Source organism: Mesoplodon bidens, assembly GCF_964165515.1.
Source record: "Mesoplodon bidens genome assembly, contig: HAP1_SCAFFOLD_84, whole genome shotgun sequence".
NCBI classification, from domain to species: domain Eukaryota; kingdom Metazoa; phylum Chordata; class Mammalia; order Artiodactyla; family Ziphiidae; genus Mesoplodon; species Mesoplodon bidens.
The window spans coordinates 1,775,723-1,800,712 of NW_027672468.1; the positions used below are offsets into that span (position 1 = coordinate 1,775,723).

Below are 24,990 nucleotides of genomic sequence, written 5' to 3' on the forward strand. Positions count from 1 at the left end.
GCTGCTGAGCCTGCGCGTCCGGAGCCTGTGCTCCGCAACGGAAGAGGCCACAACGGTGAGAGGCCTGTGTACCGCAAAAAAAAAAAAAAAAGGGAGTCGAAAGTTCAGAAAGAAAAGTTCACTTGATAGAATGATGCTTGCAAGCCCTCCATTCCCTGTCGTGAGGAGTCTCATAAATTCCCCTCCACGAGAGGCTGTTTCGTCTTCAGGAGAAGTGACTTCTTCTCTTTCAGACCCTTCTGCAGAAAACACTACTTCAGTAAACAATACTGCACAAAATGTTTCTGGAGCAATTATTTCTACAGGAAACGCTACTCTGCCAGGACGAACGGGCCCTGGAAACACTAGCCATAGGAACGTCTCCACTGCACATTCTACTGTTGCTGCAGACAACAGTATGCCAGCTGTCCAACACACCAACAAAACACAATGGGAGCACCACAACATGGTCACTGAATTATCCTCTAAGCCCACAGGCTTCACTTTCCCAGGGCTCGCATCCCCGGGTGATCCAGTTGAAACTCAGCTAAACCAGCAGCTCTGGTCCCTCATCCCCAACAATGACGTGCAAAGGCTCATTTCTCATGTTATCCAGACTTTGAAAATAGACTGCTCGGACACCCACGTGCAGCTGGCCTGTGCCAACCTCATCTCTAGAACAGGCCTCCTGATGAAGCTTCTCAGCAAGCAGCAAGAAGTAAATGTGTCCAAAGCGGAATGGGATATGGACCAGTGGAAAGCTGACAGCTATATCAGTGAGAGCACAGAAGCCCAGAGTGAGCAGAAAGAGCAGGAGTCAAGTGAGGTGAGGATAACCCCTGACACATGGGACTTGGACTTTTACTGAGTTTAGGACATGCCATTAACGTGCCCAAGCGGGAATACCACGGGCTCCTAGTCAGTATCTTATCTTCAGCCATGAAACGGGCTAAGACAGTGATCTCCAACTTTGCTCATTGAGAGCGTGTGTCACTATTCCTAGGGTAGACGTGAAAAGGACATAACACAAGATAAATAAATTGTAGATAAATTGTAGAAGAAAATGCTAATGATAAGACTAATAACATTAAATTTGGCTTGTTCTTATAGAAGCTACTCGCCTGAAAGGATTGGGTTTCATAGTAGTTTAAGAATAGTTAGCTATCGTTTAGAATAGGATTAAGAATCGTAAGTTTTCATCCCTTCTATCTCCTTGTTTTTAAAAATTGTGATATATTTCTTTAGCTCACAAAAGAAGTTCCAGGTTATGACTATAACAACTAACTCATCTTGGCAGTTCTGTACCTGTAGTAGTGACGATTTGTGTTACAATTTTCTGTCTCAGTGAGGGAAGGACAATAATTAATTCAGATTCAGAACCCAGAAACTGAGAATCAAATCCACCTTTCCACCTGCTACTACTTGATTCTTCCCTTTAGCCATGAGGACTGACATACACTTTGTTCTTTTACTGAAAAGTATATTCCCAGGATGTTTTTTTGTGGTTTTTTTGTTTGTTTGTTTGGCTGTGTTGGGTCTTCATTGCGTTTCACGGGCTTCTTATTGAGGTGGAATCTCTTGTTGTGGAGTACGGGCTCTAGACGCGCGGGCTCAGGAGTTGTGGCACACTGATTTAGTTGCTCTGCGGCATGTGGGACCTCCCCAGACCAGGGATCGAACCTGTGTGCCCTGTGCTGGCAGGCGGATCCTTAACCATTGCACCACCAGGGAAGTCCCCATAGGACTCTTTTAAAAGGAACTTCACTCCCAGGAGATCCCTATGGAATTGGATCCCTGATAACAAGCTATTGGACTCTTTTGACAAGTGAAGTTTATAAGAAGGCCAGAGTTGACATGATAATAAATTTTCTTCAACTCAACAAAGTATGCTGATTTGAGGTCCTCACCAGTCACTCTCATTCTACCGTTGATTCCTTTCCTTCTTGGCTGAAGTGATGAGAGATATAGGATCTCCATACTCAAGGAGCTATCAGTCACCCTGGGAGGGCTAAAAGGACATGCCTGAAAGACACAAGTGTGATCTCGTCAATTCCTCAGGTTTACTTAGCAGCTTTCTTCTCCGGTGTATTAGGAATTGTGTAGATAGGTTCCATTAAAACACTGCAAGTAAAATCTTGCAGCAGGCTACCCTCAAATATTTATAGTAGCCCGTTCCTGGAGCTAGCCTGTTTACCTTTTGTTCAGTTACATAGTGGTTGATTACTTTTCCCAGCAGGCAGTTGCTAACATTAAAAGAGTGATTTTAATAGGCTGACAGTCTTGATTCTACCCTACCACTCCACATTACTTTAGTTATCTTTTCTCCTGTAATGGCAGCCCTCCATTCCAGCCAAAGCAGCTCCTCACTATACGCTAGTTACACCATACCCATTCCTACTTTTGTCTGTGCCTTTGTCCATCGAAAATTCCTTTATTTTGCTTTGCCTGTGGAACTCCTATGAATCTCTGAAAAGCCAACTCAAGTTCAGATATCTTTCTCTGTAAAGCCTTCCCTGAATACTCCAGCCCTCTTGATCCTAGTCCTGTGAGGTTTGTCACCATTTCTTAGGGGCCATAGCAAAGCAGTCCCCTCCCCTCAGAACTCACAAAAGTGGTAAGCAGTGTTTTGAAAGGCAGCCCCCCAGGAGAGAGCCACCAAGGTTAGCACATCATGGAGCTGAGCAGAGATGTGTAAGGGCCAATGGCTTCCTGGCCTATCACACTTGAATCAAACCTGGCATGATGTACTAACTTCTAAAGAGAAATGTGTCTATCTGCAGGAGGGTTGGTCACTAGTGAAAGCATAGAAAAGGTGAGGAGAGACCAACATGGGCAGTGCCCATCCTCACATTGCCCAAGAGTAGAGATGGCACCTTAGGCAGCATAACTGAAGAGTCAGGCCCACTAGCCAGGCTGCCTGTTGAGGAGATGGATGGATCCAGTTACCTCAGGCCTTCCCATTAAATTCTGGATTCAGCTGATTCCTTTTCTAATTCTGTTGTCACCAAGTGGCCTTCGATTCTGTGATTGTGCTTTAGTGTGCCACGGAGGCCTGTCCCCACAGAAGGTAATTCTCTGATTGTGTAGACACAGATGCCCTGTGTGTAGAACAGATGTATTTCTCATTGTCAAGTAATAATTTGGCATTCTGATGTTTGATCCATCCTGTGATATTGCTAAAGTGAGACTGCCACAACAGGAAGACGTCAGTTCTCGCTTGGTGAGGAAGAGTGTGATTTCTGAGCCTAGGAGGCTGGGGACTAGCTTGCTAGTCATTGGCCATTGCCCAGACTGTACCCTCTACATCTCAGGTGGCATATGGCCTTTGGCATTTTTAGAATTTCTGTAAAGTCCCCTTTTTATTGTTTTTAACTTCTTGCATTTGTTTTGTTTTGTTTAGTTTTGTTTGGGCCTGTGTGATCTTAGTTCCCCAAGCAGGGATTGGACCTGTTCCCTCAGCAGTGAAAGTGAGGAGTCCTAACCGTTATTTCCTCTCCCCACATATACGATAAGCTTTTGGAGGACAGGGGCCATGCAGTGTTCTTCCTTTGGTAGACAATAATGGTGTCCAACGGAAGAGAGATAAGGCGTTATGTCAATTCCACAGTGAGGAATAATGCAACCGAATATTTATTTGAAGTAGGATAGAGTCCAGCAATAGACCCCTGTGTTCTTAAGACCTTTGAAATGTCATGTTTTAATATTGCAATCAGGGGAAGAAAATAAATAAATGGTGATAGAATAGCTGCCTAAGTATTTGGGGGGTAAATAGCAGATCCCCATGTTTCATGTTAAATAAACATATATCTATAAATGTGAAAAAAGACCACATAAAGGTATTAGAAGAAAATAAAAGCAATATTTCTATAATCTTCTGGTGGGAAAGAGCCTGCAGAGGCTGATGCCACAAGCAGAGCCTTTGATATATTCCACCATCTTGTCTGTGACACCAGCTTAGCACTGATTCATGCCAAGCGTAAGATGAAGAGTTTTCCATATATTGTCTGATGTAAAGCCCACAGTCCTGTGAGGATAATATTACTATCCCTCCCTCATAGATGAAGGAGATCAGTGTAAGGCCCCAGCGGCCAAACCAAAAGCAGAAGGCAGTTTCACCCGACTGCAAAGCTGGTGCTCCCTCCTCCACTCTTTTGTCTTGTCTCCTTAGAGACAAAAACACTGGAAATATTCGAAACACTGAAATTCAATGAAAGCCAGTATTTCTTTACCATAAAGAGTTTTTGTTTGTTTGTTTCGAAGTGGTGGGGTTTGGCCATGCTGTGCAGCTTGCAGGATCTTAGTCCCTTGACAAGGGATTGAACCTCGGGCCACAGCAGTGGAAGAGCCACGCCCTAACCAGTGGACCACCAGGGAACTCCCAAGAGTTTTATAAGTCAACAAGAAGAAGACAAACAGTCCAGGGGAAAAGGGGGCAAGGGCTGTGAAGAGTAGGAGGTGTGTTGACAGTCTACCACCATATCTGCCTGTCGTCTCCTCATGGCTCATGTGGGGTGGGTTTTGTTAGCCAGGCCTTTGTCACCTCGTGACGTAAAAATCATCTCTAATATTTTCTTCAAGTACTTTTATAATCTGTCCAGAATTTGTTGTATTTGTTTGTTCGTGTGGTTGAGGTAGGGGATCTAACTTTTTCCCCCTACATGAAGATCTGATTCTTTTCAAATCTTTCACTGAATGGTTTATTCTTTCTTCCCTGGTCTAATATGCTATCTTCATCTGGATGCTGTTCTGTGATCCAGTTATCTTGTCCTGTACCAGTACTGATATCACACTGCTTAATTCCAGTTGCTCTATAACATATTTTATATCTGCTAGGGCAAGGTCCTACTCTTTGACCTTCTTTTGCATACATCTCATAACTATTCTTACATATATTCTCTACCAAATGTCAGCTGGCCAGGTTTTATATAAAAATTATTTTGGCTATAAAATGGATTGCATTGAATTTTTAGTTTCATTTGAAGAGAATTGACCTCTTTACAACATTCTAGGAGGATGGTATCTCATGCCATGTAAGTACTTCTTAATGTCCTTCAAAAAAGTTTTAATATTTTCATCACATAGGTCTTACAAATTTGTGGCTAAATTTATTCCTAGGTGCTTTATGCATTTTTATTGATATAGTAAATGGGAGGTTTCTTCTGTTTTTTAGTTACTTATTTGTGGTATATGGGAAAGCTATTGAGGCTAATATGTTGATCTCTTGATTTTGTATGGAGCCATCTTACTCATGTTACTTCCAATAAAATTTCAGTTGATTCTTTTGGTCTTTTTGGGCCCCTTGTTTCATATTCAGATATGTTTGTCTCTTCTTTCCAATACTTTGTTTTTCTTATCGTACTGATTAAGACCTCCTCCACAATGCTCAATAGTAGCAGTAATGATTGGGCATCCTACTCTTGTTCTTGACTTTAAAACAATGCTTAGGTTTCTGCCAGATACTTTTATTTTCTTTTCCTACTTCTAAGAGTTTTTATGAGGAATTATCTGTTGAACGTTATCTAAAACAGTCAATAAAATATATCAGCAGCTGCATTGAAGACCCTGTTAGGTACTGTGGAAGAGTCAAAGGATTCTTAAACAGGGTAGAATTCCTTTCCTTGAAAGAGTTATCATCTTGCTGGATAGATAAGATTTAAAGTAAAAAGGAATGAATAAGGATTTGGAAATAGTTGTAATGGATAATCATGATCCTGTTTTCTTTCAAAACAGATTTCTTCTCATAGAATTGCAAAAGAGGAAGATAGAAAAAGAAGCAGAAGGTAAATATTGGTCTTTGAAAGCAGAATTTTACAACTAGAGGAGAACTTAGAACTCATCTATTTCAGTTTCCTCACCAAAGGCAGGAAGAACGCTTAATTACCCTAAAGGTTTACCCTAGTTTATTTATCAGCAGAATTAGCTCCCCAGCCCAGGCTGAGTTAGAACAGGACTGGCACACATTCATCTGCTTTCACTAGTCCTTTAAGGAAAGAGGGTGGACGGGGAGAGGTTTTGGTTGTACCTGTTCCTGCTGGGCTGATGCCTGGCTCCCAGGCATCAGGCCAGGCCAGAGGCCTTCTAGGAGGCTCTGGGGTAGGGAGGGCCACATGGTTGGGGATTTAGGGGCTGGCCTCACTCAAAGCTGACGAAAGGTAGAACATATGAGTCCCTCCTGGAAAGTGGCAAGAAAACTTCCCTACTCATCCTACTGTTTTTCAGGCCCCTAGTCTCTATTCCCTTTATCCAAACCTCATAGAATTTTAACCGGGAGAAACTTTAGACACTAGTTTGTCTCTTCCTTTTGTAATAAGGAACTGGAGAAAGAGAAAGGGAAACTATCTTGCCCCATGGTCATACTGCTAGTGATTACCAAGAAGAAGATGGTCCCTTTCCACTGAGGACTTCTCCACTGATCACACACTGTGCTTGGGCTGTGAGCTACGTTTTATGTCACAGTTGAGTAGACACATACTATATGCACATAAGTAGTTTCTGAAACAAACTTATTGTGCACTGTGATTTTTTTCTCTTCTATTTGTATTCGAAAAGAGTATTTTGTGCTTCCCTGCTGGTCATGGCCTTTAAATGGATTCCACAATTCACTGACACCTGAGTGACAGCCTGCAGAGTGAAAGTCAGAGAGCTATAGATGACTTTGCTCGTTGGGTTCAGGTGTTTACTTGGTGAGATTCAACTTATAGGATAGAGCAGCCAGGAAAATAAAATCACCTTCTCCCCACACCCCCAGCAAATGCTGCATGTGCGACTAAGTGTGAAGCGGACTGGTGTGAAGCGCGTCTAAGGGAGTAACAAGTTTCTGCCCAGTGCCGTTGTGCAGTGTTTTCACTGCACGAGGGCAGTTGGCCAAGGGCAAAGAAAGGTGAACGGGGCTGAAAATCCTGCCTATGCTCCATGCTAAGCCACATACAAATGTCTCTCCAGAGACACTTGGGGTCCATTTGGACAGACACAGAGAACTTCTGGAAGGCCAGCATGCATGCAATGATTTTCATGATCCCGGGTCTGTGGTGATTTTGCTCATTGTGATTATGGACTGAGGTCCCCATTTAGTCCTAATGAAAGCAGAGATACCACATTGTGAGAGAGATGAAAAGTGACATGTAACACTCACTGTGTGTGTTTTCCTCCAAGGGGCTTTTTTAGATTTCTGCTGCGTAAGAGAAGCTCAGGGGAAAGTGAGAGTCAGGTAGATGTGAGGAGGATAAAGTACTGTGGCCAGAGAAAGCAGGGGAGATGCAGAATTAATATTTCCCTTTCTGTGTTCTAGGAGGGCTTTTTCGGGAGAAGGCGGCCACTTTGGCTTAGGGGTATGTGTAGGCCTCTCAGCGCCACACGCAAGGAACACATGGCCCAAAAGCTACACGACAGGGAGTCTTCTGATGAGGATGAGATATTTCTGCATCTCAGCAGGAGGCCCAAACTCCTCATCCAGAGCTCACTGAGGAGGCTGAATCTTTACCTCATCAAGAGGCCCCTGCTCAGCATCCACAGACCCCTGAGGACGTTGAATCTTTTTCACCCCAGGCAGAGGCCTAGGCTCAGCATGCAGAGCCCACTGAAGAGGTAGAACCACCTCCACTTCCGCAGGGGGCTCCATCTCAGCCTTCAGAGGCCCCTGAGGAACTAGAAACTTCCAGTCCTCAGGAGGCCCTCGCCCGGCCTTTGGAGACACTTAAGGAGGTTGTAGTTTGACCATGTGTTCATCATGGGGTAAATGAAGCTCAGCAGTCACACTTGTACAATGTCACTGTTAAATCTCTGGCTCTGGCACTTCCCATAAATCCACAGGTCACTAAAGAGGTTGAACCTTCTCCAGTCCAGCAGAAGCCCCCATCTCAGCCTCCAGAGCTCCTTACGGAAGTTGTAGCTCAGTCTCCATTGTATCCCGAGGTGACAGATCCAGCACAGAGCAGGACCATGCTGAGCACCCAACATCAGCCAGTATCAAGAGCAGTGGTTCTCACCCAGGGTGATTGTGCACACAGGTGACATTTGGTAGTGTCTGGAGACAGTTTTGCTTGTCAGAACTGTATATGCTACTGGCATCTAGTGGACAGAGACCAGAGATGCTACTAAACATCCAACAGTGTACAGGAGAGCCTCCCACAGCAAAGAATTATCCAGCCCAAAGTGTCAGTAGTGCTGCCTAGCTAGAGAAATAAAGATCACTTAACACAAGTATTTAATGAGCATTTAGTATTTGGTATCTAATGCAGCACATATATAATCATGAAAGTATAAATCATAATATCTCCCACAGTGAGATTTCTTTAGTGTATGGAGGGAGTAGTGATGTTATGTTTCATCATATATAAATTAGAATTCTTGTCAAAGGATAAATGTTCTGAAAGAATATCTACTTTTCTAATTCTTTTGCTTGTGTCTTTTTTTGTAGAAATCTTGGTTGCAATTTACTCCCAGAACTGAGCTTTGGAACGTTTCAGGCCTGGCATGGAATGCAGTTTTTACACAAGTTGTAAGTGAAATAGAAGATGAATACATGTAAACAACTGTGTGTAAAAACAATCATGCAGTTATTGGTTAGCTGGGTGTAAGTAAGCCCAGTATGAATTCTGGAAAGTATGTCTTGAGAGCCATTTAATTTTTTTTTTCAAATAAGGCAACTAAGGTACAAAGAGGCCAAGGGACTTGTTTAACTCATATATATGAAAGGCTCTGCTTTCCATAGTACTGATCTTTGGCATGGTCAATTAAAGGCACCAAAGAAAAACACTCAGATTAGCATTGTCATGGAATCCCACGGATGCCTCTCCATTATGCGAATGGTCCAGGGACTTCCACTTTTGAATTTCACTTTGATTCCTTTTCATGTGCAAAGTTCCTAACTGCTTAAAATGTATGCAACACAGAGCTGCAGAGAACTAAGTTTAGCAGGGTGTGGTTCAGTGGGTGTGGGTGCTTCCCCAACCATCATTAGCTCTTTTAAATGGTAAAGCAGAAAGAATTCCTGAACACCCACCACAGGGCTCTCCCCAGCCTCCCAGAACATTATTTTTCAAAAAAGCATATATTGCTGAAGTGAATTATCTGTGGCCAATAGGAACCTTTCAGGTATGGAAAAAGACGTTGTTTGTGTTCAGCTGTAGTGTGAAAAATATAAAGAAAATGCTTTGCTGCGGCCTAATTCAATATATTTTCTTTGCTGACTACTCTTCAATAAGAAGTGTGGGTTTTACACCCCTTCAGCTCAAAACTTCTCTGATTTCTCATGACACAAGGAAATGATAGTGGGTACGTTCAATGGCCCGAAGGCGATTTTAGACTCAAGGTAAAGAGCTCTTCTACACCTGGCTTTGGAAAAGACTCTCTTACCTGTCTTGTGGTTCAGAAATCCAGTTTCACACAGTTCCCACATTTTGGGTTAATGAAGGTGTTGAGGCTGTGTCTGGAGCTGGATTAACAATTCCTGCAGATGCATATCTTTAGCGGCCTCCTTGCTTTCCCTTGTTAGTTTGCTGACGCCTACCTTTGGGAGAGAGCACCAAGGGTCGGTTTTTCTTTTGTTAGCACACCGGAGAGCAGGCTCGTGAGGTCCCTTCACCAGGAGGCTTTAGTAGCGTCAGTACAACGTCTGAAACTCACCACTTTTCCTAAACATCCTAGAACACCAAGAGTTCCTTATAAGAATCAGAGTTTCACTATAGTTATGTAGGTAACACAGGAAAATACATTGTGGAAATAAATAAATAAATCACAGTTTAAAAATTACGGAATTCATTCCAAAACATTCACTGAGTGCCATGCCCACTGTCTGTGAACACTGTACTAAGTGCTGGGGATACAAAGACGCATAGGGCAGGGACTTTGTCCCCAAGAAGCTTTCATACTGGAAGGAGAAATATGGATGTCGATGGGAAAACATATATGAGAGCCATTCTAGCATCTATGCAGCAGGGTAACAAGGAGAGGGAGGGGGGTGATGAAGTAAACAATGGGTGGTAGGTTAGAAAAGACTTGTAATGGAAGAGGCACCAACTTGTTCCTTTGGAATTTGTGCTCCTCTTAAATGACAGAAAAAGGTAGTGAAAGAATCAGAACTATCTGGTGTTGTAAATAAATTAGTACTGTACTCCGAAAACTCATTCACAGTTACTTTCAAAAGATTGTCACAGTATAGTATGTCTTTGTTTTGGACTAAGTCTTTCTAATAGACAAAGCTAATTTGCTTCAGGAAACATTTGCCATGGTGAGATCTAAACTTTATTGCATCTCTTACCAAAGGCAAGCCACCAAGGGAAGATGCCACCCTCGAGTTAAATCATTTTACTACCTATAATGACATATTACTGGGGTGTTTATAAGTTGCCTGCATTAAATAAGTTTGGAAAAGGGCCCCAGCTGAGGTGGACTTATCATGAATTCAATGAACCTTAGGCTTCAGGGCTCCTCACTTGCATAGGTCCCTTCCAATGTCTTGAGAGGGGTCCTAGCGATTTTTCTATTTATAACTTTGCATGTTTTTATTAGATAGGATTTCCCAAAGTAGATGAGGTTCAGGCCCCACAAAACCTTGATTCATCACCGGGTGTCAGGTGATTATAAGGCAGTCGGTTTCTTTTTTTTTTTTTTTTTTTTTGCGGTATGCGGGCCTCTCACTGCTGTGGCCTCTCCCATTGCGGAGCACAGGCTCTGGACGCGCAGGCCCAGCGGCCATGGCTCACGGGCCCAGCCGCTCCGCGGCATGTGGGATCCTCCCAGACCGGGGCACGAACCCGTGTCCCCTGCATCGGCAGGCGGACTCTCAACCACTGCGCCACCAGGGAAGCCCGGTTTCTTGAATGAAGCCTCTATGTTATTGAGAAATATCAGGTGAAGTAGTTAGCAGTGTGGTAGTCTATTTTAAATCCGAAATCTACCTCAAAGATGAGGCAAGAGCTTATTAATTTATAAAGTACCACTTTTTGAATGGTGGTAGTAATCATATCTCTTTCAGATAAAATCAGGAATGAAATATACTATGGAAAACCGGCAGTGGTTGATAATCCTAAATGTTAAGTATGCTTTTTTCTCTGACTGTAAAGTGTTTCTCCTTCATTCACCTATGCACGTCCAGACTGATGGCTTATTTTTAAAAATTCTTTTAGTCACTTCATTGGATCTAACAATACAAGCTCCATGATTTTAGAAACTGAAGGACTCTACAATGTAGAAAGGCTATATATGACTTAACCAGACAGAGCACATTCACATGCTGGCTTGTCCGTGGTACATCAATATTGTACCAAGAACATAAGCATGAAGAGAGAATAAGAGGAAAATCAAAGCCTTATCCCTATTGAATTATTTACCCCATTGTTGAGAATATCAGTGTGGGAGGTGTGGCCACACTATGAAGGCAAATTGAGCTGCGGTCACAGAGCCACCCTAATGCTCCCCCAGTCAGCCAGCATTGGTTTCCTTTACATAGCTATGTACACACAAAAGCTTACACACTTGAGGGTGTTGTCCTCCCTTTTTGCTCTGTACTAGAATCCTGGCAGCTTCTCAGATTTAGAAAGGCATAAACACTAAAAGCAAAAATAACTTGGGTCTGCCCTTTGGGGTGATTCAGGTTGGCTGTTTTATTTGTAATAGTTCAAAATTTTGAGATTGTTACACCTAGCAACTACTATACTTTTCTTCTCCCAACTGCATCTTATTCTTCCCACCTGTAGTATTTTCTCCCATTCTATATGTTTATTCACTTTCTCGATAGTGTCCTTTGAAGCACAAACTTTTTAGATTTTATAAAATCCAATTCATCTATTTTTCCTTTGGTTGTTTGTGCTTCTGGTATCATATCTAAGAAACTGTTGTCTAAAGCAAGGTCATAAAGATTTACTCCTGTGTTTTCTAAGCTCTTACACTTGTATATTTGATCCATTTGGAGTTAATTTTCATATACGGTGTGAAGCTTCATTATTTTGTGTGTGGATGTACAGTTATCCCAGCATCATTTGAAAAGACTGTTCTTTCCACATTGAATTGTTTTGGCACCCTTGTTGAAAATCAATAGACCATAAATATGAGGGTTTATTTCTATATTGTCAATTCTGTTCCATTGATTTCCATGTCTGTTCTTATTCCAGTACCACACTGTGATTGCAGTAGCTTTGAACTGAGTTTTGAAACCAGGATGTGTGAGTCCTCCCACTTTGTTCTTTACCGACATTGTTTTGGTTATTCTGTTTCCTTGAATTGCCATAGGAATTTTAGAAACAGCTTGGCAATTTCTGGAAAGAAGTCAGCTGGGATTTTGATAGGAATTGCAATGGAACCATAGGTCGATTTGGGAAGTAGTGAAATTTTAATAAGATTATCTTCCAGTCCATGAATCCAGCATGTCTTTATACTTATTTAGATCTTCTTCAATTTCTTTCAACAGTTTTGTACTTTTCAGTGTGAATCTTGCACTTACTTGGTAAAATATTCCCCTAAGTATTATATTTGTTTTGATGCTGTTCCACATGGAATTGTTTTCTAAATTCCATTTTTCGATTACTCATTGCTGGTGTGTAGAAATAATATTGATATTATATCCTACAACCTTGCTGAACTCATTTATTAATGCTAACAGTTATTTTCCTAGATGCCCAGGAATATGTCTTGTGGTCTTCCAGTTTCCCAGGAATACATTGGAATATTGCAAAGTGTCTGTGGACATCTCATTCCTCAGCTTTTCTTTTAAAGCTTTGCGGTTGGGTTGTTTTTTGCCCCAAACTGTTATCCGTTGCCTCATGCCACCGCCATGTTAGAATATTTGCTTGAAAATGTTTTCCAGAAATGCCACCTGAGCAGAGGCTTTTCTCACTAGACAGCCCTCAGTCAGGTCAAAGGCAAGCCTTTCAAGTGAGGTCTTCCAGGGGACCACCAGACATGTAAAACAATGACAGTTCTTTGGGAATGAGGCTTTGAAGGACCTCCCAGTCCATGCTGCTCGTTCTGGTACCAGGGATGTGGGCTGTTTTTCAAGGCTACCACTGGCATGGAGACCAAAGGTCGAGGGCAAGTTAAAGCAACACAGATCTCGTTGTTCTTACAGAAATTAATTTGTTTTCCTTGAATAAATTGCTCCCCCATTTACTGCCAGCATGTTGGTTAAGTTTCCAGAGTTCAGAAGAAGTTGATTCTGACCATTTTTGCCAGTTTTGTTGTTGTTATTGTTGCTTCTATGCAGGGATGAATTTTCAGATGTCCTTCCTCCATCATTTTTACTGATTTTCCTGCAATTAAAAAAAAATCTATAAAGTCTCAATGGCCATAGGCTAATTAAATATTTATCACGAGAGATGATTAAGGAAAAAATAAATAAAAAGAGAAATAAATAAATAAATAAATAAAAAGAGAAAATATAATTCTCATAGAGGCTTTCCCAGATGGGTAGATGAAGTTTGAAAAGGTATTTCTATATTTAGTGCTGTCAAAATTAAGGTTAAAGTAACAGATGTTTCAAAAAAAAAAACACCCTTTTTTTTCATTCAAGTTAAACACAGGCTTTAGAGTCAGAACTGAGTTCAAATTCCAGCTCTGCTTCTTACGAGCTTGATAACTTAAGACAAGTTATGTAACTTCTCTGTGCCTCAGTTTCCTCATTTGTACAATTGTGTAATATATATATCACATTAGGTTACTGTGAGGATGAAATGTTAAATGCTGATCACATATGCATGGCAACCCAAAAGATATTAGTTTTGATAATTATCTTTATAATATTCTGCAAAATTACACTAATAATTCTTGAGTAGAGTTAACCTAAAGTCAGATATTCTCTTCTTTCTTCCTGTTTCTTTTCTGTTTTTCTTCCCCCTTATTTGTTATAAAGAACTAAGGGGAAAAAAAAGAAAGAAAGAAAGAAGTATGAAGAAAATCTATTCCAACATTTTGGAATAAAATTTTGTTCCTGAAAATTAATTTGTTTATTTTATTGATATATAAACAAAATGTTATTTATTTATTCAGCAAACATTTATTAAATGCCTAGTAAATATTAGGCACTATGTCAGGCACAGGAATAATAATGACAATAAAGTGCGGTCCCTGCTCTCAAGTTGCTGACAATCTAGGAGAGTGACAAGTAAACAGTTGATTACATACACAGTAACAAAGGCTATGGCACAAGAATATACACGGGACTATGTGATGGGAGTATGGCTTTCACCAGTTCCTCTTGGATTTCTCTCTTCTTTGGCTCCAGAACCAAGGAATTAGCCTTATTTTTGTCTTTAGCTGGGTAGTTTAAATCTTGAAATTTTTCAAACTTTGTAGAGATCAAAGAAAAACACCTTGAATTATGGAGGACACTAGAAATAGTACTTTTTTACAGAGCAAGGGCTTCCTGCCAGCATAGTCACTTCGAGGGTTTTTAACGTGAAAAGTACTTTGGCATATTTTTTCTTTGCTAGCCACATTTTTTTCTATTTTATTGTGTTTTGTTTGTTTCTCTTCTCCACTTTATCATCTAGAGACCTGGGTAGCTCCCAGTGAAAGAGTGTTTTACAGATTCTAAGCGTGATTTATAGGTAAAGACAGAAAATGATTTTTTTAACCTTCAAGTTCCATACCAAAAAAAATGACTATAAACTTTCATGGAAGTAATTGAAAATGCAGATAATTTTAATTCCATTCCATTTTTCAGAATTCTCAATCGTAATCCTTTGCCAACAGTTGAAGATCCTTGTCTTTATAAAGTGCCAGCATTAAACTATTTGTAAGTATTGTAACAGTTTCATGGTTCATGAGATAATTTCTGCTCCTTTTTACTTTCGTCAAAAATTGAGTACTTTGGCTAAACAGTCATAATTTAGATTTTAACTGGGTTATTGAAAATAAGAGTTATTGGCAAAGAAAAGGATTAAGAAAGAATATATATGGGTAAGAGAGCCAGCAGAGGATGAGAACAGTGTTGAAGAACACATATAGATATGGAACATGAAGATGCATATAGGAATAGTATTTATCCAAGAAAGCAAAAAAGGAATAAGGGGTACATTATTTTTTTTTAAAAAGAGTGATGAAAAGAGGTAGATGCAATTGAAAAGGAGAAGTGAGGATAATAGAAAATGATTGTACTGTTCAGCACCAAGGTCATTAATTTGATGATGCAAATTTAAATTTCTTCCAAAAGAGCTCTTTGGAATTATCATCTATGGCAAGTAAGAAGCCAAAGTGGAAGTAATCACATGTTAAGTATCTTCTTCAGTTTAGAAATTTTGTCTTTGGGTTTTATATCATGCATGTTTGGGCTTCTCCTTCAGAGACATGGGAACAGCACAAGTGTCACTTACAGCAATTGAAAGCATCCTCATGATGACCCTTGAATTGGAAACACTGTAAGTTGATTTTTCTTACATTGATTTTCACTCAATTGTATTTTTAGGTTTGTTTGATTATCTTCTTAAGTCAGGTTTATTTATGTATAATTTTCATTTAACAAAATTCACTCTTTTTAAATATACAGTGTGATGTGTTTTCACAAACGTATAGTTCTGTAGCCACCACCACATTTGAGGTAAAGAAAACTTCTGCACTCCCAAAAGACCCCTCTTGTCCCTCTGTAGTCAATCCATCCTCCTGTCACTACCAGCCCCTGGCAACCACCAATCTGATTTTTGTCCGCATAATGTTGCCTTTTCCAGAATATTTGATAAGTGAAATCATGTGGTATGTAGCTTTTTGTTTTTGGCTTGTTTCACTTAGCCAGTCTCTTTGGAGATTCATCTGTTTTGTTGCACCTGTCAGTAGCTCATTCCTTTTGAGCACTGAGCAGTATTCTAGTTGTGTGGATACACAGTTTGTTTACACATTCATCGTTTGATGAACATTTGAGCTTCTTCTAGTTTTTTGGCTATTATGAACAAAGCCTCTGAAAACACTCACATGTGTGTGTGAACATGTCTTGTGTGAGCATATGTTTTCATTTCTTTGGGGTAAAATACCTCAGGGTGGGATTGCTTCATCATATGCTAAGTGCCTATTGAACTTTTTAAGAAACTGCTGAACTGTTTTCTAAAGTGCCTGTGCCATGTTGCTTTCCCACAAGCAGTCTCTGAGAGTTGCAGATGACCTACATCTTCACCTGATGCTTATATTTGTTTTTTAAAAAAATTTTAGCCTTTCTAGTAGGTGTGTAGTTGAATCTCGTGGTTTTTGCCACATTTTGCATTTCTGTAAAAGCTGATGATGTTGAGTGTCTATTCATGTGCAAATATCCTTTTAAATGAAGTGTCTATTCAAATCCATTTTTTAATTGGATATTTTTATTGAGATTTAAGAGTGCTTTAAATAACAGGCAAATGGAAAAAGTCCTTGCTCTCAGATATGTGTTTAGTAAATATCTTCTCCCAGATTGTGACTTATCTTCATTATATTAAAATGTCTCTGAAAACTAGAAGTGTTAAATTTTTGATGAACCCTAATTTAGCAATTTTTCTTAATTTTTCATATTAATTTAATTTATTTATTTGGTTGTGCTGGTCTTAGTTGCGGCAGATGGGCCCCTTAGTTGCGGCTCATGGGCTTCTTAGATCTGGCATGTGAACTCATAGTTGAGGCATGCATGTGGGACCTAGTTCCCTGACCAGGGATCGAACCCGGGCCCCCAGCATTGGGAACTCGGAGTCTTAACCACCAGGGAAGTCCCTTAGCAATTTTTCTTAGATGGTTTCTGCTTTTTTGCGTCTTAATCTAAGAAATCTTTCTCTGAGACCCCACTGTCTAACCCAAAATCACAAAGATTTTCTCCTACGTTTTCTTCCAGACGTTGTATAGCTACATTTAGGTCTATGATTCATTTTGAGTTAATTTTCATATACGTTGTGAGGGAAGTGTCAAGTTTTATTTTTTTGCAGTTTAAAAAACTATTTCTGTAGGACCCTATTGTGACAGTTTATTACACAACTTACTGCACCTTAAATTGTGCCTTCCCCCTTCCAATATGGCAAGCTAATAGAAACTGTCTGTTACGCCAAGGCTAGTTTAGGGGATTGCATGAGATTAGTATGCGGAAACGGCACTGCATTTAGCAGTCTGTTCCAACCGTCTTTGTCAGGTCACCTGACAAATGACTGTCTTCACCGTGCCGTCACGCATTGGTCACTGCTCTAGCCTCATCTTCCTCAGCGTCCCACAGCATCTGCCACAATTGCGATCCCTCTCTTGTCAGCTACATGCCCTGCTCTCTGGATATTAAAAATTATTTCCCTGTGTAACGACGATACTGTTAATACACAGTATTGAAGAAATTAAATTCCTACACAGTAAGATTACCTAATAAAGTGTTGCTATTCAAATTTCCCCAATTGTCCCTCTTATATAATATCATTTCTTTTAACAGCTTTTTGAGGTATAATTGACATGCAATAATCTGTGTTCACCCACACACTTACATACACACCATGAAGACATCACGAAAATCAAAATGTCCATCACCTCAGAAAGTTTCTTAATGTCTCTTTGTAATTCTTCCTTCCCATCGTTCCTTGCACTTCCCAGTCGCCATGCAACCATTGATCTGCTTTCTGTTTGCATTTTCTAGAATTTTATGCAAATGGAATCATGCAGTGTATACTTTTTTCTAACTGGCTTCTAACCCAGCATGATTATTTTAATCTTCATCCATATTGTTGTCTATATCAGTAATTCATTTCTGTTTATTGCTGAATAGCATTCCTTTATATGGATGTACCACCATTTATGTATTGACCATTGATGGACATTTGAGTTGTTTGAGTCTTTGTCTATTACAGATAAAGTTGCTATGAATATTTGTGTACAAGTCTTGTATGGATGTTTACTTCCATTTCTCCTGGGTAAATGCCTGCCTGTAGAATGGCTGCATCATTGGTAAGTGTATGTTTAAGTTTTTTAAAAATACCTATTTTCCATAGTGGTTTGATCATTTTACATCTCTACCAGCAGTCTATGAGAGCTGCATTTTCTTCATGTTGTGGCCAACATTTGCTATGCTCAGTATTTTTAATTTTAGATAGTTTAATAGGTGTGTAGTTGTATCTCACTGTAGCATCCCTAATGATTAATCATGTCAAACATCTTTTCATATGCTTATTTTCCACCTGTATATCTTTGAATCTTTTATCTATATTTTTCTGGAGTTTTGAGAGTTCTTTATATATTCTGGAAATTAGTCCTTTATCCAATAGGTAAGTTGCTAGGTATTTTCTCCCATTCTGTGACTCATCTTTTCGTTCACTCAGGAGTGTCTTTTGCAGGGCAGAAATTCTTAATTTCGATGGTGTCTAATTTATCTATTTTTTTCTTTTATGCATTATGCTTTTGGTGTTGTATCTAAGAAATCTTGCCGAACTCAAGGTCATAAAATTTTTCACCTGTTTTGTTCTAGACGTTTTATAGTTTTATGTTTTACATTTAGATCTTTGAACCAAGTTGAGTTCACTTCTGTATATGGTTTAGATGGAAGTTCATTTTTTTTTTCTTTTTGCACCTGGATATTCAGTTGTTCCAGCATCAGTTGTTGAAAAGACTATCATTTCTCCACTGAAATGCCTTTGAACCTGAAAGTCAGTTCTCCACCTCTCTCTCCTTCAGAACTTTGTATTCTGTTCCTTTGGTCTTTTTGTCTATCTTTACACTACTATCACAATGTCTTGAAGGTGTAGCTTCATAATCCTTGAAATCAGTTGCTGTTAGTTCTTCAACTTTGTTCTTTCTCAAAGTTGTTTTAGTTCTTCTAAATTTTATTTCCATATGAATTTTAGAATTAGCTTGTCAATGTCTATAGAAAAGCCTACTGGGGTTTTGATGTATAAATCGATTTGGGGAGAATTGATGTCTCAACAATATTGAATCTTCTGATCCATGAATACTTTATATCTCTCCATTTATTTAGGTCTTTCTTAATTTCCCCCGGCAATATTTTACAGTTTTCAGTGTGCAAGTCTTTTGTCAGATTTATTCTAAGTATTTTATATGTTGGATTCTTTTATAAGTAGCATTTTAAAACTTGGATCTCTGATTGTTTGTTGAGACAAATTCATCTTTTTGTATGTTGATCTTGTACCCTGCAAACTTGATAGACTCATTTATTAGTTCCAGTAGCATTTTCGTAGCTTCTATCAGGTTTTCTACACAATCATGTTATCGGCAAATAAAGATAGTTTTACTTCTTCCTTTCCATTCTGAATATGTCTTTTCTTTTTGTTGCCCTATTGCACTGGCTAGAACCTTCAGTGCAATATCAAATAGAAGCAATGAGAGCAGATATCCTTGCCTTGTTCCTGATCCCGGTGAGAAAGTACTTTGTCCTTCACCATTAAGTATGATGTTAGGTTTTTTGTAGAAGTCATTTATCAAGTTGAGGAAGTCTCCTTCCATTCCTAGTCTACTGAGGGCTGTTTTTTTTTTTTCTTTAATCAGGAATGTATGTTAGATGTTTTCATTCTTTTCCTGCATCTACTGCAGTGATTATATGATTTTTCCCTTCTTTTCTTAATTTGTTTATTTATTTTTGGTTGAATTGGGTCTTCATTGTTGTATGTATCCAGTATTCTTAATCTTTTATGTAGATCCATATTCCAATCTGGTGTCATTTTCCTTCTGCTTAAAAATACTTCTTTTAACATTTCTTATTGTGAAAGTCTACTAGCAATGAATTCTTTCAGCTTCTGTATGTCTGAGATAGTCTTTATTTTGCTTTTGTTTTGACAGATCTGGGTATAAAATTCTAGCTTGATAGAATTCAATTCACTACTTTAAAGATGTTATTCCACTGAGTTCTCGTTTACGATTTTTCAAGCAAGAATTCTGCTGTCATTGTTATCTTTGTTCCTCTGTATGTAGTGTATAATTTTTTTCCTCTGGCTCCTTTTAAATTCTTCTCTTTATTGCTGGTTTTGAGCAATTCGATTATTTTCTGTGCCTTGGTGTAGTTTTGTCCATGTTTCTTATGCTTAAAGTTCATTGATCTTCTTGACTTTGTGGGTTTATAGTGTTTACCAATTTGGAAATTTTTTGGCTATTATTTCTTCAAATTTTTATATTTCTCCTCTCCTTCATGGACTCTAAGTACACATGTATTAGGCCACTTGAAGTTGTTGCACAAGTCACTGAGGCTCTATTCATTTTGTTGTTGTTTTGTTACTCCTTTTGTTTCATTTTGGATAGTTTCTGTTGCTATGCCTTAATGTTCACTGACCTTCTGCCGTGTCTAATTAGCCTTTAACCTCCTGCAATATCTTTTTCATTTAGACATTGTTTTTAATCTCTAGAAGCTCAATTTAGGTCTGTTTTACATTATCCATGCCTGTACTTAACATTTTCAGTGTTTAGTCTGGGTGTTTTAACATATGAAATACAGTTATAATAACTTTTCTTCATGTATAATAACTTTTTAAAAGTTCTTTTCTGCCAATTCTAACATCTGTATCGATTATGGGTTATTGTTGATTGATTGCCTTTTCTCCTCAGTATGGGTCATATTTTCCTACTTCTTTGCATGCTTGCATGCAATTTTTCATATGATCCCAGATATTGTGAGTTTTAGTTTATTGTGTGCTAGTATATTTATATTCCTGTAAAATGCCTGGGCTTTGTTTTGGGTGAAATTAGGTTACTCAAAACAATTTTATTCTTTTAGGTCTAGCTTTTAAGGTTCGTTGGGTAGGAGTCTAAGTAGCCTTTAGTCTGGAGCTCATTATTTGCAACTACTGAGACAAGTCCTTTCTGAGTATCATGAGGTTTTCCAGTCTGACTTGTAGGAACAGGTACTATTCCTACAACCCTGTGTGATATCCAGTTGTTCTTCTTATTAATCCTTTCATGTGGTTCTTTTCCTGGCATCAAGTTATTCCTCACACGAATGTACTGACCCATACTTTGTTGAATTCTCAAGAGATCCCTCTGCATATCTCCAGAGTTCTTTGTCTGTGCACTTCTTTTCTCTCTGATACTCTGCTTTGTGAACTCTAGTTACCTTGGTTCTCCCAGACTCTTATCTCCATTTCATCTGTCAGGGAGCCCACTAGTCTCTGTCTGGACTTCTCTTCCCTGTACCATGACGTGGATACTCTCTCAGAGAAGTAAGGGCAATTAATGGGATCACTTCATGTATTTCCCATCTCCTCGGGAATCACTGAAATGTATTGCGTGAGGTTCAGTTTCTTGAAAACTGTTGTTTCATTATGTTCCATCTGATTTTTTCCTTGTTTCAGGTGGGAGGTTAAGTTGGCCCTTGTACTTCATCTTGGCCAGAAGCCAATAACATTCTTTAAGTCTGTTTTGTTTTGATACAGGATGCAATTAAAGATTAGGCATTGCATGTCATGTCTGTGTTTCCGTTAATCTAGAATATTTCCCTAGTATTTTTTTTTTTTGGTCTTTTATGACATTGGCTTTTTTGAAGAGTCTAAGCCAGTTGTCTTGTAAATTGCCCCACAACCAGTATTTGTCTGTTTCCTCATTAGATTCGAAGTAAACATTTTGGGGAAGAATACTATATAGGTGATGTATTCTTCATACTTCATCACTTGAGGTGGCCCAGTGCTAAGTTTGATCACGTGGTTAAGGTGGTCTATTCCATATCTCTCCATTGTAAAGTTATTTTTCCCCTTGGTAATTGATAAATAATATGTGGGGTGATCCTTGGGATCAGTGAAGATCCTACTTTCAAACAACTCTTCACCCAACTGTGCATCAATGATAATCCTTGTCTGAATCGATTATTACATTGATAGTTGCAAAATAACACTTTCCTAATTCTATCCTTCCTTTTGCATTTATTAGCTGACATTATTCTATAAAGAAGAGCTCCCCCACTTTTCATTTGGAGTATCATTTTGAACTCATGTGCTTTTTTTTCAATTAACTACGTTATACCTTATTATAATGATAATGTTATTCTTTGGAATGTTCCTTTTGTCCAGATTTGGTCAATGCGATCTCTGTTATTGTTTAGCCACATGATGCTTTTTTATTACTAGAATAATTTCTAATATATTACTCCTCACAAATAGGAACTGAGAAAGTGACTCCAGAATGTGCGGTCTTATTCATACTCTTCTTAGAAGTCTGCCTTCTTCCTGTGTACTCTCAACCCAAAGTGAGGCTTTCGGGTTGGAAGGAGATACTTCTGAATTAAACTACAGTTCAGTGTCACCCAATTCTAATCGCTATTCCCTTTTTTCTAGGCATATCATACCTACTGCCATCCTAATCCTTCTGTTGGGCACCTCTCTCCTCCTCTATATTTATTTCCAACAGTCAAGGGCAGCAATTGGCCAACCGGCCCCTATCCAGTTCTATAGTCCATATACCCAAGAACTCCTTTTTGCACTGGTCTGTGGTGGCCTTGGCCTACCTCTTCTACCTACTCAGGTAACTCTTTTACCACGAATTTAATTACCTGTGTTTCCATTTATAGGATCTTACCCAGCCGTAGGGCCTGCTGCCTCTGCCAATTTAAAAATACTATTGAGGTTGTCTGTGAGACAGTCAAGCTGCGTTGTGACAGTGAACGCCTGAGGGACGTCACACGTTGTGGTGAGTCTCAATTGCGGGATAATACATTTTTAATTTTTAATTTAATTTTTTATTTTTAATCAAGGATGATACATTTTAAAACTAATGATGTAATTACATTATTTTAATACATTCATTTAGAGTTCCAGCTCCCTAAATTTCTAAGAATTACCCCCTTGCTAAAAATCAGATTCTTGGTTACATTATTAAGCTAATGATAGCTCAGTTACATTATTAGCTTCATAATGTAACTGATCTGCATATATAAAGGAACCAGAGAAAGGAATGGAAGGGGGAAGGGAATTCACATTAATGGCCACATATCCTATGCTTCCCTCTCTGCAAATGACAACTTATTCACTTAGTACATCACAGTTTGTAAACTGATTTTATATACATTAGGTCTCAAGTACCCTTTGTTTTATAAGACAGGTGTAAATATATTTTTGTTTATTTGGTTTGTTTCTGCAATTTTATAAAGAGTACAAGTGATGCTGTTATATGTCCTATCTGGAGCCTGAGAGTTTCTGGTTCCATAACCAGAAGCTGCTACCAAGCCCTTCTAATGCATGGGAGAGCTAGTTATTTCTCTGACTGTCCAGCTCTGAACTTGCTCTGAATCTCAAGTTTTTCTATCCACAAAACACTCAGGGGCTTTCAACTATGTTTCTATACATTAGATTTATGGGCACTAACTTGATGATTTCCAAAATGTGCTTTCATGCCCAGGTAGCTTGAATACAGGTCTCTTTCAGTGATCTAGAGCGCATCATAAATAATAACACTTTGCCACTTATATAAAGACAATATTGCTGATTTTTCAACACAGTTTTTTTTTTTTCCTTTGGCCACAAAGGTGGTGGGATCTTAGTTCTCCCACCAGGGATTGAACCAGGTCCACAGCAGGGAAAGTGCCGGGTCCTAACCACTAGACCACCTGGGAACTCCCCCAAACATTTTTTTTACTAATTATATTACACCCTTCTCCCCCAGAAGTGGGCAGAAAAGGCATTTTTACTCTCCTTTTACAGGTGAGGAAAAAGAAGATCAGAGGTGTTAAGTGCTATGACCCTAGTGCCCCGATCTCCTGTGCCCAGTTTGGGGCTCTCTGCTAGCCTCTGCTCCTCCTTTCTCATGACCCTTCCCTCCTCCTTTGACCCTCACCAAAAATACTTTTAATCCTTTTGGAAGACAAGCCCAGCTACACAATGGTACACATTACCTTCACACAGTCAGAAGATTTGGATGGTTCCCCAAGTAGAGCTGGAAACATTAGAAGTAAAATGAATTGAAAGCAAAGTAGCCATCTGACAGAAGTTGCTTTTTCCCGTCTACATTTTAGGGCCTCAAGTATTATTCCATTGATTTGTTGAACATTCCACATGGGCATACAATCTGGCAAATCTCTAAACTTATACCCGAGATCCCTGCCCAAATATTAGCAAAGAGCCAGGGCGGACATAGTGTTTTTTTTTCTGTATAGAGCCTTCTGTTATGGGGACTGGGATATATAGAAGCAGGGACCAAGCAATGGACTGACTGGGTAGTTGGAGAAGGACATGTCCAGATGACGACCTGTTAGCGGCGGTGGTTGTCGTGGAGATCTGTGATAGCAGCAAGAACACAAGCACACTGAAGGGGTGGAGAGAGGAAGCCTCACACTCCTGTGCCTTTGAGCCAGGACAGGATGGGGTATATGAATGTGAGGAGTCACAGTAGATCTGCAGAGAGTCCGGCTGATTAGGGGAATATTTGTCTTGCAGCCTTGGCTTTTCTTGAGTACTGGCCCCTGGGAACCAGTGGAGTAATCCTGAATATAGTTCCTATATTTCACGCTACAGAATTTTCTGAGTAGATAGCCCCCTTTTCAAGAGAGACCTTTCTCACATTTTGTTGTTGCCAGTCATAGGCTTAAGTGTGGGTTTCTTTTTCTCCTAAGTGGCACTCAAACTTTGACTGATTCCTAATTTCTTTGGCTGTGGACTGACAAAAGGCTGTCCCATCAGTCTTCAATGATCAAAAACAGTCCCTTCTCTTTTGACAGATGAAGAAACATCTATAGAGAATGCAGGAGGATCGTTGATGAAGGTGTTACAAGCCCAGAAGAAGAACAACAGCACCGAGCGGACTATTGCGTCAGAGAGGATGTCCTCACCTAACAGTGCTGTCAGCTTGTCAGGCTTCATGAATGAGCAGCTGGACTCTAATAATAAAAGTGATATTATCAGTGCACTAAGTTACATACTGCCTTATATCTCAGAGGGAAATCTAGGAGATGTGGAATCAACATTATTACCATTCATTCAACTTCTTTTTTCAAATACACAAGATGGAGATATGCCGCTGGGCCTTTTGAAATACAATACAAGGAGCCCTTCTGTTAAACCTGTACCCAACAATTCAACTAATAAAAACAAACTGAGGGAACTCCATTTTGTGGAAAATGTGTTAGATGCAGAAACTCAAGAAAAAATTGATGAGGTAAAAAAGGAAGAAACA

General features: G+C 39.4%; 1 long non-coding RNA gene and 1 pseudogene across 4 annotated transcripts in view; one reads left to right on the top strand and one right to left on the bottom strand.

Annotated features, from left to right (window-relative positions):
• Positions 1-24,990, bottom strand: part of LOC308610178 (E3 ubiquitin ligase RNF157-like) — a 233,694-nt pseudogene that overhangs the window by 92,757 nt on the left and 115,947 nt on the right. The window lies entirely within an intron of this gene.
• LOC308610153 lies at positions 15,054-24,966 on the top strand. Of its 3 annotated transcripts, XR_014014435.1 has the most exons (5): positions 15,054-15,329; positions 17,745-17,841; positions 21,987-22,072; positions 22,394-22,512; positions 24,536-24,966. It is a non-coding gene; the product is annotated as an uncharacterized lncRNA (long non-coding RNA). The 3 variants fall into 3 exon arrangements; XR_014014436.1 differs by lacking the exon at positions 24,536-24,966 and having other exon boundaries at positions 22,394-22,714; XR_014014437.1 differs by lacking the exons at positions 21,987-22,072; positions 24,536-24,966 and having other exon boundaries at positions 22,394-22,714.